Genomic DNA, 15,743 nt, shown 5'->3' on the forward strand with positions numbered 1-15,743 from the left:
TCCCTGCAACCTGTGACTGTTACTTTATATGTCATACAGGACTTTGCAGATGTGATAAAGTTAAGGATCTTGAAATGGGGAGATTATCCTGAATTATCTGGGTGGGCTCGGTGTGATCACAACAGTCTTTATAAAAGGGAAGCAAGGGAGTCAGAGTGAGAGGGACATGGGATGACAAAACCAAAGCTGGAGTGATAGGCTTTGAAAATGAGGAAGGGCCACAGCCAAAGAATACAAGCAGCCACCAGAAACTGAAAAAGGAAGAAAATAGATTCTTCCCTCAGAGCTTCCAGAAGGAACCAGTCTGCCTGACACTCTGACTTTAGCCCAGTGGTCAAATTCTGACCTCCGGGGCACTAAGAGAGCACATTTGTGTTGTTGTAAGCGTGTAGAATTGTTCCAGTGCTAATAGGAAACCAATACACACTGACATTATGCCAGAGTTAGAAGCAATGCAGTAAATACACAACAACATAAATTCATCCTAAACTTAACATTAAAACTTAAAAATATTAAGAGAAAAAAATTTTTACACAAATATCATGTTCAAGGGATTAGAAAACTCAATATCATGAAGATGTCATTCTGCTCAAACTGGTGTATAGATTCAATGCGATCCCAATCAAATTCCTAGTAGGGATTTTTGTAGAAATTGGCAAGTTGATTCTAAAATTTATATGGAAATACAAAGGAACTAGAAGATCTAAAACAAGTTGGAAAAGGAAGGATAAATTTGGAGAACTATATTACTTGGCTTCAAGATTTATTTTAGAGCCCCAGGAATCAGGACAGTCTGGTTCTGGCATCAAGACAGACTTATAGATCAATGGACGAGAACGTAAAGTCCACAAGCAATGCCAAAAGTATGACCCGTAAGAAGCAAATTGATAAATCGAACTTCATCAAAACTAAAAACTTCTGCTATTCAAAAGACTCTAGTAAGAGAGTGGAAAAAGGGCCATAGTCTAGGAAAGAATATTTATGAATTATATATCTGACAAAGCACTTGTATCCAGATTATAAAAGTAACTCAAACTCAATGCAAGAAAACAAACACCCTCCTCCACAAGTGGGCAGAAGATTTGAACAGGCACCTCACCAAAGAAGATATACAGATGGTGAATAAGCATATAAAAAGGAGGCTCAACTTCATTAGTTATTGGGGAAATGCACATTAAAGCCGTAATGAGATACCACTGTTAGAACGTCTACAATGGAAAGGACCATCTACACCAAGTGGTGGTGAGTGTGTGAAGGAACTGCAGACACTTCTGGAAAGTAAAATAATGCAACTATTTTGGAAGTACATTTGGCAGCTTCGTAAAAAGTAAAACATATACATTCCATATAATGTAGAGGTTCCATTCCTATGCATTTACCCAAAAGAAATAAAAACATGGGGCGCCTGGGTGGCTCAGTGGTTGAGCATCTGCCTTCGGCTCAGGTCCTGATCCCGGGGTCCTGGGGTCGAGTCCTGCATTGGGCTTCCCTGAGGGAGCCTGCTTCTCCCTCTGCCTGTGTCTCTGCCTCTCTCTCTCTTTGTGTCTCTCATTAATAAATAAATAAAATTTTTAAGAAAAAGAAAAAGAAACAAAAACATATGTCTATTTATTTATTTATTTATTTATTTATTTTTTTAAATTTTTATTTATTTATTATAGTCACACACACAGAGAGAGAGAGGCAGAGACATAGGCAGAGGGAGAAGCAGGCTCCATGCACCGGGAGCCCGATGTGGGATTCGATCCCGGGTCTCCAGGATCGCGCCCTGGGCCAAAGGCAGGTGCTAAACCGCTGCGCCACCCAGGGATCCCCATATGTCTATTTAAAAAGTAGTACCTGGCTATTTGTAGCAGTTTTATTTCTACACTTGATCTTAGCCAAAAGGCCGAGAAGTGATGTTTTATTTCTAAGAGCCAGAAACTGAAAAGAACCCAAATGTCCACCAGCAGGTGACTAGGCAAATAGTTTGGTATATCAAAAAAAAAAAAAAAAAGACCCCCCAAAAAAACAAAAAAACAAAAACTATCGATACACACAATGTAAATGAATCTGAAAAAGTTTGCTGTGTGAAAAAAGTCAGACCAAAAAAAGAATACATGCTCTCTAATTCCACTTATATAAAATTCTGGAAAATGCAAACTAATCTATAGCAATAGAAAGCAGATCACCTGTCGCCTGGAGGTGAGGCAATGGCAAAGGGTGAGAGGAGAGGTTACAAAGAAGCCAGAGGAGGGCTGCCCCGGTGGCTCAGCGGTTTAGCACCGCCTTCAGCCCAGGCCCTGATCCTGGAGATGGGGGATCGGGTCCCACATCGGGCTCCCTGCATGGAGCCTGCTGCTCCATCTGCCTGTGTCTCTGCCTCTCTCTCTCTCTCTCTCAATCTCTAATAAATAAATAAAATCTTAAAAAAGAAGAAGCCAGAGAAAACCTTCAGGGGGTGGATGGATATGTTCACTGAGTGCGGTAGAGTACGGTTCACAGGTGTCCACACTGACTCAACATATTCAGTATAATGCAGGTCAATGAGACTTCAGTAAAACTCTTAAAAATAAGATAAACTCACAAAAGGAAAAAAAAAAGCAGAACAGGATACATAACAAAATGCCACGTACCTCATGAAAGATGCACACAAGACAACACTCACTTCGAAAGAATGGTAAGCAACAATAAATACATCTATTTATACCATACCCACGTTAGACAGCTGACCTCTAGGTGGGAGGGAGCCCAGGGATCAGAAGGGGGTAAAAGAGAAAGAAGAAAGAAGAGAGAGACTTATACAGACCAACGAAGACAAGCGAGGAACACAATGAACTCAATCCTCTGCATAAAGGATAGTTATTTTCTCTTCATTGAATATTTTTTAAAAAGTTCCTTGGGACAAGGGAAATTTTTATCTCAGTTCAGAAAAGGAGTATTTCTGAGACCTAGGACATGGATACAGTAATTCGTAGCCTTTTTTAAAAAAGATTTTACTTATTTATTTGAGAGAGAGAGAGCACGAACAGGGTAGGGGTAGGGAGAGGGAGAAGCAGACCCCCCGCTGAGCAGGGAGCCTAACTCGGGGCTCAATCCCAGGACCCTGGGATCCTGACCTGAGCTGCTTAACCCACTGAGTCACCCAGGGTCCTCTCCTTTGTATCCTTTGCCTTCAAAGGGTTACATCTTAGCATTTTGGGAGGTAGAACTGAGGCTTGTATATGCCACAGCTCCGAGAAGCCTGCTAGAAATCCTGCTAGCAGGGAAATGCTGCCATTCTCGAGAAGGGCATAATTACCTCGATGTTCATAAAACTCCATCATACCCTACATGCAGGCCCATTGCACAGATGTTTAAGTACCTTCAAACTGTGTTTTCATATGTACAGCTAATAACTCCTAGCTGTGGTTCCCTTTAAATAAAGCCAACAGTAACCAGGAGATATGCTTGGCAGAGGAGTTCCCCTGCGTAAAACATCATTTATTTTTAGTTTATTGCAGAGAAATGGGGGGGGGGCACTTGGAAAATAATTAAAAGTGTGTGCCTCCTTATAACAGCTATCTCTACTAACTGAACTTCTAACCTGACATAAATACATTGCATACTGTAACCTGTTTCTCCTGATTATTAACCTTGAGTGTGGCAACCTATAAATCATCCCCGAAACAGCTGGCGCTCAGCATTGCCCCAAAGGTATATGATTACGATCGTTTTATATATATCTTGGTATGCAGACATGAAAAATTCATTGAAGAGGTTGGTATTGTAAGACTCATTGTAATGAATTTTCTCAAAAACATAGATCATGCTTAAAATAGGTGTCTGCTTATTATAATGCAGCCATTTATATCTTCTTGAATTACCTTGCCCATAGCTCAGCCATTTTCTTAAAGTCAAACACGATGATACCTAAACAGATTTACGGCAGTCACTTTGCACTGCTTAAAAGTAGAAGTTTGCTTTCTCCCCCTTTTGGTGTTAATGCCTACAGAATCCAAGGGTACAGTATGTGTGTGTGTGCGTGTGCGTGTGTGTGCGCGCGTGTGTATGTAAGAGAATCACTTGGAAGGTCATTCCTTAAGGGCATCCCCATTTACTTGGGTCTGTCAACCATGGACACATAGAGCACAGGAACCCCAGACAGTGTTATGCTTCTCACAACTTATCAAGATGTTCCACTACTCTCTACAGAATGGTTCATATCAACATTTATTAGAATAATAAAATCTTAGAGCTGAAAAAGTCCTCAAATGTCACTGAGGTCTTCACTGTGCAAACGAAGCAAACCCAGGGAGGTAGTGAAGTCCTCAAGGTCACATACCTGGAAAGGAGGAGGTTCCAGATTTGAGCTCACGTCTCGGGTTCATAATAACAACACAATAATCACTTGCATGGTGTTTTCCAGGTGCAGGGACAGTGCTAAGTGCTTGACACATGTTATCCCATTGAATTCTCACTGCAGGCTTCTGAAGTGGGCCCTGTCACCACCACCACCACCACCACCACCAGCATGATCCCTCCTTTACATCTAGGAAAACAGGTCCAGAGAGGTGGCACAACTTGTCCTGGGGCACACAGCTTATAATCAGCTCGGTAGGATTTAGTCAGTTTGACTCTGGTCTGAATCCCTATTTCTAACTATGACATTTTACTCTGTTTTACTTCTGTGAGATCGTCGCTTACTTTTTCCTTTGGGATGTGGTTGGCCAGACTTGTAAACTGTTACTTTCTGAATTCATAAAAAACAAAAATAAAACAAAACCCCCAAACACAGGGTGTTAGTTGGCTAACACTGCTGTAACAAAGTACCACAGATGGAGTGGCTTAAACTAATGTATTCTCTCACCGTTCTAAAGGCTAGAGGTCCAAGACCAAGGTGGCGTCAGGGTGGGCTCCTTCTGAGGCCTCCCCTTGGCTTGTAGAAGGTCATCTTCTCCTTGTGTCTTCACATGGTCTTCCCTCTGTACCTGCCTGTGCCCTAATCTCCCCTCCTTTTTAAAAAAGATTGTATTTATTTATGAGAGACAGTGAGAGGCAGAGACACGGGCAGAGGGAGAAACAGGCTCTGCGTGGGGATCCTTGGACTCCAGGATCACGACCTGAGCCAAAGGCAGATGCTCAACCACTGAGACACCCAGGTGACCTCTAATCTCCCCTTCTTTTTAAAAAAGATTTTATTTATTCATCACACACACACAGAGAGAGAGAGAGAGAGAGAGAGAGAGAGAGAGAGAGAGAGAGAGAGAGAGAAAGGCAGAGACACAGGCAGAGGGAGAAGCAGGCCCCATGCAGGGAGCCTGATGTGGGACTCGATCTTTGGACTCCAGGATCACGCCCTGGGCTGAAGTCAGGCGCTCAACTGCTGAGCCACCCACGTGTCCCTAATCTCCCCTTCTTATAAGGACAGCAGTCATACCAGATTAGGATCGCCCACATGACCTTGCCCTAACCCACCTTTCTAAAGACCCTATTTTAACTATAGCCATATTCTGAGCTGCTGAAGGTTAGGGCTTCAATATATGAAGGGGATCAGGACACAGTTCAGCCTCTACCACACAGTGTTATAAAAAACACCCAATTAAAAATGAACGGGTTCAATACTTACAGGTGTATAAATCTTCATTCTTTACCAGGTATGAGCTGTTAAAATCAGCAAAACCTTTGTCTCTGTGTCCTTTTAAACTAATCTTTGTGGGGCTCCTGGGTGGCTCAGCCTGTTAAGCGTCTGCTCTCAGGTCATGATCCTGGGGTCCTGGGATCAAGCACTGCATGGGGCTCCCTGCTCAGTGGGGAGCCTGCTTCTCCATTCCCCTCTGCCTCCACCTTCCACCCCACTTGTTCTGTCTCTATCATGCTCTCTCTCCTTCTCAAATAAATAGAATCTAAATAAACTAATCTTCAGAAAATAAGAGCTGGTTTTGGCAGAGGATCTGTCCGCTTGCTCTTCTCTCCTTCCTTGGAGTCCAGGACCTGGTGCCATAGTTGAAGGGAATCCAGCACAGCCTAAATCTGCTACATCCACTCATGGTGCCACTGTCGGAGGGTCCTCACACGCGAGACTGAGCAGCGTGGTGGATGTTAATAAGGTGGCCAAAATTTGGACTCCCCAAAAGGCAAGCAACTTAATGCAAAGAGGCCTTTTTCCTTTGACCTTAGCTTCTTCCTCATAAGGATGGAAAACTGAGGGCAACCCTCCTGGGCCTTTAGGTTTTGTTGGGTTTGATTTGTTTTTTAAATTTTATTTTATTTATTCATGACAGACACACAGAGAGAGAGAGAGAGGCAGAGACACAGGCAGAGGGAGAAGCAGGCTCCACGCAGGGACCCTGACGTGGGACTCGATCCCGGGTCTCCAGGATCATATCCCAGGCTGAAGGTGGCACCAAACCGCTGAGCCATCAGGGCTGCCCTGTTGGGTTTGATTTTTATCCCCAAGGGCAGATGGGACAGGGGTGGGTGTCCTGAGCTTACCTGGGCCAAGGCGGCCCAGGAAGCTGGCGTAGCTTGGCAAGGAGGACCTAGGACCGGCCTCCAGAAGCCAGACAGCAATACAAGGACTCATTTCTGTCTTCTGGCTTTGTGCGAGGACGGAGGGGAGAGGCCTAAAGGTATCTTAGATTGCCCTGAATTTCTTCTTCTTCTTTTTTTTAAAGTAAGCTCTCAAAAAAAAAAATAAAAAAAATAAATAAATAAAGTAAGCTCTCTGCCCAGAGTGCGGCTTACACTCGTGACCCCAAGATCAGGAGTCGTATGCTCTACTGACTGAGCCAGCCTGGCGCCCCCGATCGTCCTGAATTTCTATCGGCCCCCATGCTTATGGAAGAGGGAAAGAATTCATTCCACTCAAACAAACACACAACTCACACAAGAACCGGGCGGCTACAATGGACAACTCCTCTTACCACGCAGGGACAGCACAATAGTTGACATTGTGAAGTGTTTACTTAGTGCCAGCTCTGCCCAGCACTCCGCGCATGATCTCATCCGGTCTCCAAAGCAGGCCTACACGGTGCTGTTACCATCCCCGCGGCCACGGGAGGCGGCCACAGCTGCGGGCCTTACTCGACGGAGACAGGAGGGCCCGTCCAGGCCGTGTGTGGAGGGGCACTCTGCTTAAAAGCAAGCCCCAATCGACTCGAATGGAATTTTCAGCCTCTTTCTCTCAAAGAGGGAGTCACAGGGGCGCTTGGGTGGCTCAGTTGGTTAAGCATCTGACTCGATTTTGGCTCGGGTCGTGGTCTCAGGGTCAGGAGCTCGAGCCCCAGGTTGGGCTCTGCGCTCACCTAGGAGTCTGCTGGAGATTCTCTCTCTCCCTCTCCCTCTGTCTCTCCTTGCTCCTTTCTCTCTCTCTCTCTAAAAAAAAAAAAAAAAAAAAAAAAAAGGGAGTCACAGGTGCTTTGAGGACCACGAGACTGAGGGACAGTCTTTCCAGAAAAATATACACATACAATTGTGCATCAACGTCAGGAAATTAGAGGTCACTTTGGCCTCCCTGCCACAAAGCTCATCCAGGTGTCCAGATTCAGAATTCTTATTTTTTAAATTTTTATTACTTTTTCTTATTCATGAGAGACACGGAGAGAGAGAGGCAGAGACATAGGCAGAGGGAGAGGCAGGCTCCCTACAGGGAGCCCGATGCAGGACTTGATCCAGGGAGCCTGGGATCACACCCTGAGCCCAAGGCAGAGATGCTTAACCACTGAGCCACCTGGGTGCCCCACAAATTCTTGTTTAAAGCAGAATTTTTCAAGAAGCAGGCCCTCACCTTTTAATTGAATCATAAAATCAATTTAGACAGGCACAAGCATTTATTTTTGACTGAAATCAAATACAACAAATGATTTGAGTATATGAGAGGGAGTAAGCCTATGCTGTGACTTGTGGCCTTTGGGGAAAAAATCGGTATCCAAATGTAAATATGCACAAGGCCCCAGTGTGCATCCTATTTGTCTTCAGAGTTTGAGAGCCAGAGTCATACCCAGCCTGACCCCCTCTCCAGCCTCCTCACTGCTCTTGGGGAAGCCACCATCATCCTCATCTTTGCAGATGTTCCTTACTGGCCAGATCACCCCAGCCACTTTGTCAGTGCTTTTATTTTTTATTATTTTTTTAAAGATTTATTTACTTATTTTACGATAGACAGAGAGAGAGAGAGAGAGAGAGAGAGAGAGAGAGAGGCAGAGACAGAGGAGGAGGGAGAAACAGGCTCCATGCAGGGAGCCTGACGCGGTCTCGATCCCGGGACTCCAGGATCGTGCCCTGGGCCAAAGGCAGGTGCCAAACTGCTGAACCACCCAGGGATCCCCTTCGTCAGTGCTTTTGGATGGCACTCTCCGAAGCCACTTTCTTTTGGAACTCATTAGATGAGCATGGTTTTAGGGTCAACCTTTATGGAGGGTCACTTCAGCGCCACACACTGAGGACGTTGCATATGCACTATTTGTCATCCTCACAGCAGCCTACAAGGAAGGCATGATCATGGTTGATGTTACCAGTATTATTCCAAATATACAAATGAAGGTGGGGGCCCAGGGAGGGGTCCAAGCTCTCGCTGTGCGGGACTGCCAGTCTGCATTGGGCACGGGTGGCCTGTTTGGTGCGTAGTGTGGCAGAGAGACCTGAGTTTAGGTCCAAAGACCTGCGCATAAGATCCATCTAAGCCACCTGCTGACCTTGGATTGCTGAGATTTAGTATCTTTGGTCTCTGAAGTCACAACTCACGTGCGATTGATTTCAAAGTTGTATCAGTTGAGATAATGCATGCATGTTTTGCAATCTGTAAGTTGCAGCCAGGCCTGTGTTATTTTTATAAACTACGTCAGTCAGAGACCTGCGAAGGCCCTCGAGAGCGAGGACCCTGACTACATTCTTTGTCTCCTACCCCCCCTCCAGCTGCACATTAAATATTTGCCAATTGATTGCTGCATAAGGACAAGAATGATGCCTATTATTCCCTTTCTCTAGCAGGCTTTAAAAAAAAGAAAGTGTCCCTAATACACAAAAAGACTCCCTGACATTTGTCCTTGAGAGAGAGGAGGCTTCGAACAAGAAGCACAAAATGGCTGCCTTGAATCCATCAGGCAAGATGTCCGAGCCTCAGAGGAAGTCAGCTTGTGGACGCTGGCAGCAAGGATGCTCTCGACCACTGCTGAAGCCATTTTTGGATCGTCGTTGGGGGCACTTTCAGGAGACGCGGCGTCAGGACCAGCCATGTGCATGCAGGAGAGGCTGGGGTGCAAGTCGTTTAACCTAAGTTTCTAAATTCTGTGGCCTTTTGTCCTGGCAGCAATTCAGAAACCTAGATGGCCCGCCTCCAAGTAAAATAAGATTGGTTTAAGCTGTCCGTGCTCTGGGTGAGGTTGCCAGGTGCAGGCAGCTAACCTGGCCTGGAGCTGAGGACAGCCCATCGTGTCACCTGCTTCCCCCAGGCTGTATGGGCACGCGGTGTCCGTAACTATTCAACGCATTTAGCCACAACCGACGGTCAACTGGCTGGGATCATTGGTAGCTGTAGCAGCCATTAAAACTGGAATCTAGGGACGCCCGGTGGCTCAGCGGTTGAGCGTCTGCCTTCGGCCCAGGGCGTGATCCCGGGGTCCTGGGATCGAGTCCCGCATCGGTCCCCCCGCAGGGAGCCTGCTTCTCCCTCTGCCTGGGTCTCTGCTTCTCCCTCTCTGTATAAATAAATAAATAAATAAATAAATAAATAAATAAATAAATAAATAAATAAAATCTTAAAAAAAAAAAAGAAAAAGGAAACTTGAGTCTGCCTAAGCCCTTGAGTTAAGGTGGTCATGCCAGTGTCCCCTTGAGGGCAGGGACAGGCATCACGTTCCTAGCACCCAAGGGGATAAGTGTGCCACATCCATTGCGTGTGGGTCCTTTGGGCACGTGGCCCTTCGGGGGCTGCTTTGGCGAGGCTCTTGCATACACAGGAGCGGAGGGCTGTTTGGGACATGACAGGTGTCCGAAACTCAACTGGAGATGAGTTTTGGTCACTTGGGCTCCGCAGACGCAGAGAAACAACAAGTGAGGGCGGGGCTGCCTTTCTATGGCTCGCCAGTATCTCACACGCTGGTCCCCGGGATCCTTCCCACCCTTCACAGGCCAGCGGTGTTTCGTCCCTTTGGCCCGCTCCCAAACCACATTAAAAACTGACAGAAATACAAAAGGCTTTTATTTCCCTGCCATCAGAAACGGTATTGGGGTTATTGCCGGGACTGTCCCCAAGCAGAGGGGATTGGTGGTACAACTGATACTTGTCCCTCCCGCTCACTGGACCGCTCTCCGGTTGCAACGTAAAGGGCCATTCTGGGCTTGAATTGTGTGCTGATGGCCAGGGGAGTGCTTTGCTCAAGAGGGGCCTGCTGGGGGGAGGGGCGGCTAGGCCCACTCTTGGGTCCTGACTCTTGGGTCCTGGGATCGCTCTTGGGCCGTAGGTGGAGCCTCCAGTCGGCTCATGCTCAATGCAGAGGCTGCTTGAGTTTCTCTCTCTCTCCCCCTGCCCCCAGCATGTGTTTTTTTCTATCAAATAAATAGATCTAGGGGGATCCCTGGGTGGCTCAGTGGTTTAGTGCCTGTCTTTGGCCCGGGGTGTGATCCTGGAGACCTGGATCGAGTCCCATGCTGGGCTCCCTGCTTGGAGCCTGCTTCTCCCTCCTCCTGTGTCTCTGCCTCTCTCTCTCTCTCTCTCTCTCTCTCTCTCTCTCTCGTCTCTCATGAATAAATAAAATCTTAAAAAAACAAAACAAAACAAATAAATAGATCTAAAAAAACTTACCTGTCTCTAAATATTAAAAACAAAAGGGGGGGTGCCGGGGGTGGAGGGCCCGGCGGAGCAGGTCGTCGTCCAGTTGCTGTTTTTGTTTTCCCTCTCAGAACACGCGGTTCTGTACAAAAATGGGGCTCTTGGGGGTGTGTGTGTGTGTGTGTGGCTTGTCTGTAACTTCATTTTGGAGGGCGAAGGCGGAAGGGAGATTTTTAGATGGTTTTCACCTAACCCTGCAGGCTATGCCCAGGCCGCCCAGCTGCTCCCCAGAAGCTGGCGGGGGCTGCAGAGGCAGCCGGCGAGGAGCTGAGAAACAGGCCAGCTTCGTCTCCGAGGAACAATGCCTCCCCAGCCAGACACAAGGGCGGCCTCTCATTTTCCAGGGACTCTTACAATGAGATGGAAAGGATCCTGGCTGTCGCCTCGCAGGGCCCCAGCTCCGGAGAGAACATTAGCTCGGCAGCTACAGATATGCAAATCTGCGGAGCGCTCCAGCGGAGGCCTGGGGGCCTGCGAGGCTGGGGAAGCAGCACTCCCTTCTGCCGGGCCACCTCCCAGCCTTGCGGGGGGCCGGAGGGCCGGTCTGCCTTCTAGGGCCAGGTCCCAGAGCCCCTATCCAAAGACCTAGAAGACAAGCTTCAGAAATGCGGCAAAAGCATGTGGACTATCAAATCGGTTCCATAGGTTATATCCTAAAATCAACATGGATGTAAAGTCTGCTCTTGATTAAACATTTTGAAGATTTTATTTATTCATGAGACACACACACACACACAGAGACACAGACACACAGGCAGAGGGAGAAGCAGGCTCCATGTAGGAAGCCCGATGTGGGACTCGATCCTGGGACTGCCCTGAGCCAAAGCTCCACCACTGAGCCACCCAGGTGTCCCAAACAGGTTTTTTTAACTTAAGTATCTTTCAGTCATCCTTTTCTAGGACTTTGGTCTTGTAGCATGAGACACCGGAACTTCTAGTCATAAGATTAGTTGTTATTGAGGGAGTGTATAGCTTAATTAATTATATTTTATTTAAATTCCTTTTGCTGGTAGCTTATTTTATTTTAGGTATGGGTTTTTTTTTTTTAATATTGTAGACCTAAGTTTACACAAATGGCAGGTTTTTACTTAAGACAGTCCACCACTACATACAGCGTATACTGGAGAAGCCTTCATTCTAGTTCCCTCCACTGCAGTTGTCTATCCACTTGGCCTTGGGCAGCGACCCCACCTAACCAGCTAAATAGGGGAGGCGGCAAGAACATTGGCCTACCTCTCCTGGGTGTGCGGTGGGTTAGCTCACAAGTGCCCTTTGACAACCACAAATGCTGAATTCTAAAGCGCTAAGAGCTCCTTGGCTCCTAAGGAAACATGGTGGAACATGTCATACAGGACAAATTTTCTCTCCTCAAATGGTGTACTCTCCCGACTATGAAATTCACAGCCTGCTTATGGTTTCAGTCATCCAGCCAACGTCCAGGTTGAAGTCTCTTGAACTGGGGCTGACAAGGATGAGGTGGTTTGGGGCTGCAAAGGGTGTGAAGCCAGGGCAGTACCTGGATCTTGTCACAAGAGCATGAGGTTTCTCTCTTTTGTAATTTTGAAATTGAGCTTTAAGATCAAAACACAAGCGTGGGCAATGGACAATGGAAGGAGCCACCCAAAGTAGGGTACTAAGTGATTGCTAAACAATATTTTGACCTGGTGTTTCTCTTTATCATACATTAGAAATCTATTATGCTGTCCTTTAGCTATCACTCAAAAAATTCCCAATGACACTCAACTTGGAGCCCGGAAAGACCTCGTGAACATGAAAGGTTCATGGGAAAGAACCTGGTGGGGAGACATTGATACACTTAAATGACCATCTGTCAGCATCTGCAGGTGGGTTCTTCTGTGTTTGTTCAGTTGATGAAAATTTCAGTCAGCTTAGGAGCTAAACAAATTATACAAGTAAATGCTTCTGAAGATAAAGATGTCCGATGAAAGAAGACTGTATTTGAAGTTTTTGTTGTCATTACCCTCGTCTTTGACTTCATTTAAGTTACATGGTAAACATCCATTCACTAAGGAAACGGAAATTAAAATTCAATTCTACATTCGTAGATCCAAAGTAAGATCTACAGATCAACAGACCATCGATTAGAGCTACATTGCCAACACATATACACAAGGAGTTGTTCTAGTTTGGGTTTAGAGACTCAAGAATAAGAATGGGAGCAAGAGAAAGTTAAGGAGAAACCTTAAAACATACACATGACTTAAATAGTCCAAAAATACTCTGTAAATCATCATCATAACCCCCACCAGAAAAATTGCCAAGTTGGGCGACTCTCCCCACAAAAAATTCAATGATGAAATGCTTTTCACTGAAGGAGTCTTACACTAAATATTTCAGAAGGTAATTTACTCATCTATTTTGCCAAATGTAGTTTACTTTCCTATAAATTGTCTATAAAACTGTGGTAGATCTTATCTGTGCTAAAAAATACATAAAATTGCTCATTAGAGAGCCCAGTTGAATATGATATATTCTAACTCTTAAGTGCTTGTTAGAAGTCATTTACATTGTTTTGCTTCCTAATTTAAATTTATTGATGGCTCCAGAGGCACAGCAATGTTTGCTGCACACACACGTCACTTCAACAATGCACATATGTTCTTACTGCCCCTACCTGTTAGAAATAGTCTTAGAACTCTTCCCAAAGATAATTAACAGTTTTCAATGAACTGAAGAATTTTGTAACAGAACATGGAAGGAAACTTTTCTGTTCCCAGTATCTTTTCTTGTAACATTTATCATTCAATTCCTTAAAAGAAAGAAAGAAAGAAAGAAAGAAAGAAAGAAAGAAAGAAAGAAAGAAAGAAAGAAAAGCAAATATTGGATGTATTTCAGGAGTAATCCTGAAGTTAATTCAAATTATTCACATAATTCCAAGGCTGCTATAGCAGTCTCCTGACTAGAATTCCCAGCTCCTCTTTACAAGCCTTTTTTTTTTTTTCCCACATTGTGGCCACCGCGATTATTTATTTTAAAAATACAAATTTGGTCATACTGCCTTCCTGCATAAAACCTCCCAAGCATTTTCTACAGCACCTAAAAGGAAATCCGAAGCCTCCAACAGGGCATCCCTGCCTCCCTCTTCTTCTGGGTAGATGGGCTGCCCTAGAAGCCCTTTCTTCCAAGCTCACTCTCAAACTCAGGGTCTTTGCTCTGCACTCTTCCCTTTGCCCAGAACATCCTTCAACCAGATCTTCATCTGGCTCCTGCTTCTCATCACTCAGGCAAGTAAGCAGAGCTGCCCCTTCACAGTGCTCCTCCCTGTCTGCCCCATTACATTATTTAATGGTCTTCCTTGATCTATAAAAGTTTTATGTATGATCTGCTTATCACCTGTCTCCTTGCTCCTCAAATGTAAAATCTGACAGCAGGGGACTAGTCTGTTTTCGTTGTAAGGCTCCTGCCTCCGAAACCCCCTCTAGCACATGGAACCCCACAAATGTTTGCTGATGAACATTAATTACACTGGCTCATCAGTTAAGTGTCTGGGCTTTGGAGTTGATCGATCTGGGTTCAAATACCAGGTTTGCGATTTATTAACTCGGAAGCCTGAGTAAGCTTATCTTTTCCAAAGACTTGATTTCTTTATAAAATGGAAGTATTCACGGGGCAGGATAAACCCAAATTTAAAGGAGGTAACTGGGACTCAAGTTTCCATAGTTAAGAGCTCACACTGTTCCACTTGACACAGGCTTTCTCTTAATCCAAGTATGAAACTTAAGATGCTTATGGATGGGTCGGTGGAGAGGTAAAAACATAGAAGCCCCAAACACTCCAAATCATCATTTTATAATAATTTTCTTTCAGAGACCTAAGAGAGCCGTATTTTGGGATAATGTAAGTAGGCTCTGATGTCAGACTGCCTGGGTTCCAATCCAGCTCCTATATTTACCACTGGCCAACTCCTAAGTCTCTGAAAGGCTCAGTTTCCCGCTGGAAGGAAAGTACTTCCCTCTCAGAGAAGGGAGATGAGCAGCAATGCCATGGAAAGCAGGTAGCAAGGACTTAATTGACATTGAAGCACACAAGGAACCCTAGTTATTAAGGATCAGATTGAATTTAAAGTATTTCTTACTTAGGTAAATTCAAGGACTAACATCAAGAATTAATTCCATTAGAAGAAAAAAAAACTCCATATTTTCCAACATGGAAATCTAAATGACTTTAACAAAATAAATCCCAGCTAACACAGAGCCAGCTGGTGACCCATCTCTCAACTCAGGGTTCCTTCTGGCCACAGCAACCAATGCCTTTGCTCTTGGCATTTCCTTCCCTAACAGTCCCACTGCATGTTCTATTTACACAAGGTCATAGGAAAACATCCAGTACTATAAAGTATTTTAGAAAAAGACCCTTTTAGGACGCACTTTATTAAACACACTCTTCTTACCTAATGTCTTACTTTGAGGCTTAAAAAAATCTTTGTTTTAAATATTTAAACTCCCTGTACTTTGTGCAGATCTAGTCTTTTTTTTTTTTTTTTCCATGTTCAAAGAATTCCATTTCGGAAGATATTCTCAGATTAAAGGCACTTTTTACTCCAGTGCACACTACCCGTTTGTTAATTTCCAAGACACAATAGTAACTATGGTGGATAAAAAGCAACCAGAGGGTCTCTAGCATGGGGGCTTCAAGTTGTCCTTTTTCCAGAATCACACGGGCAGATTTTCACTTTGGGATAAAAATGAACCGAGTCTTAGTGTCTACAAGGACTTTAGACAATCTGTCTTGTGACACATCCAGTGGGGGATGGACTACTTGAGTGTAGACAGGGTGTGGAAGGAGGCAACGTACACAGAACTCCAACCACATCCCTTCTTCTCCGTTTCTAGCTGCATGGAAATACAGCTTTGTGTTCAGTCAGGTGACATGAAAGGTGAAAAGAGTAGCTCTCAAATTATATTTAACCTCGAATATCAAAGGTCATGAAGGG

The 15,743-nt window shown here is 45.0% G+C and overlaps 1 pseudogene; it reads right to left on the minus strand.

Moving 5' to 3' along the window:
* Positions 1-1,734: 1,734 nt before the first annotated feature.
* Positions 1,735-1,900, minus strand: LOC129505450 (U2 spliceosomal RNA; annotated as a pseudogene).
* Between the last annotated feature and the right edge of the window lie 13,843 nt (positions 1,901-15,743).

This window comes from Nyctereutes procyonoides, unplaced genomic scaffold, assembly GCF_905146905.1.
Source record: "Nyctereutes procyonoides isolate TBG_1078 unplaced genomic scaffold, NYPRO_anot_genome, whole genome shotgun sequence".
NCBI lineage: Eukaryota > Metazoa > Chordata > Mammalia > Carnivora > Canidae > Nyctereutes > Nyctereutes procyonoides.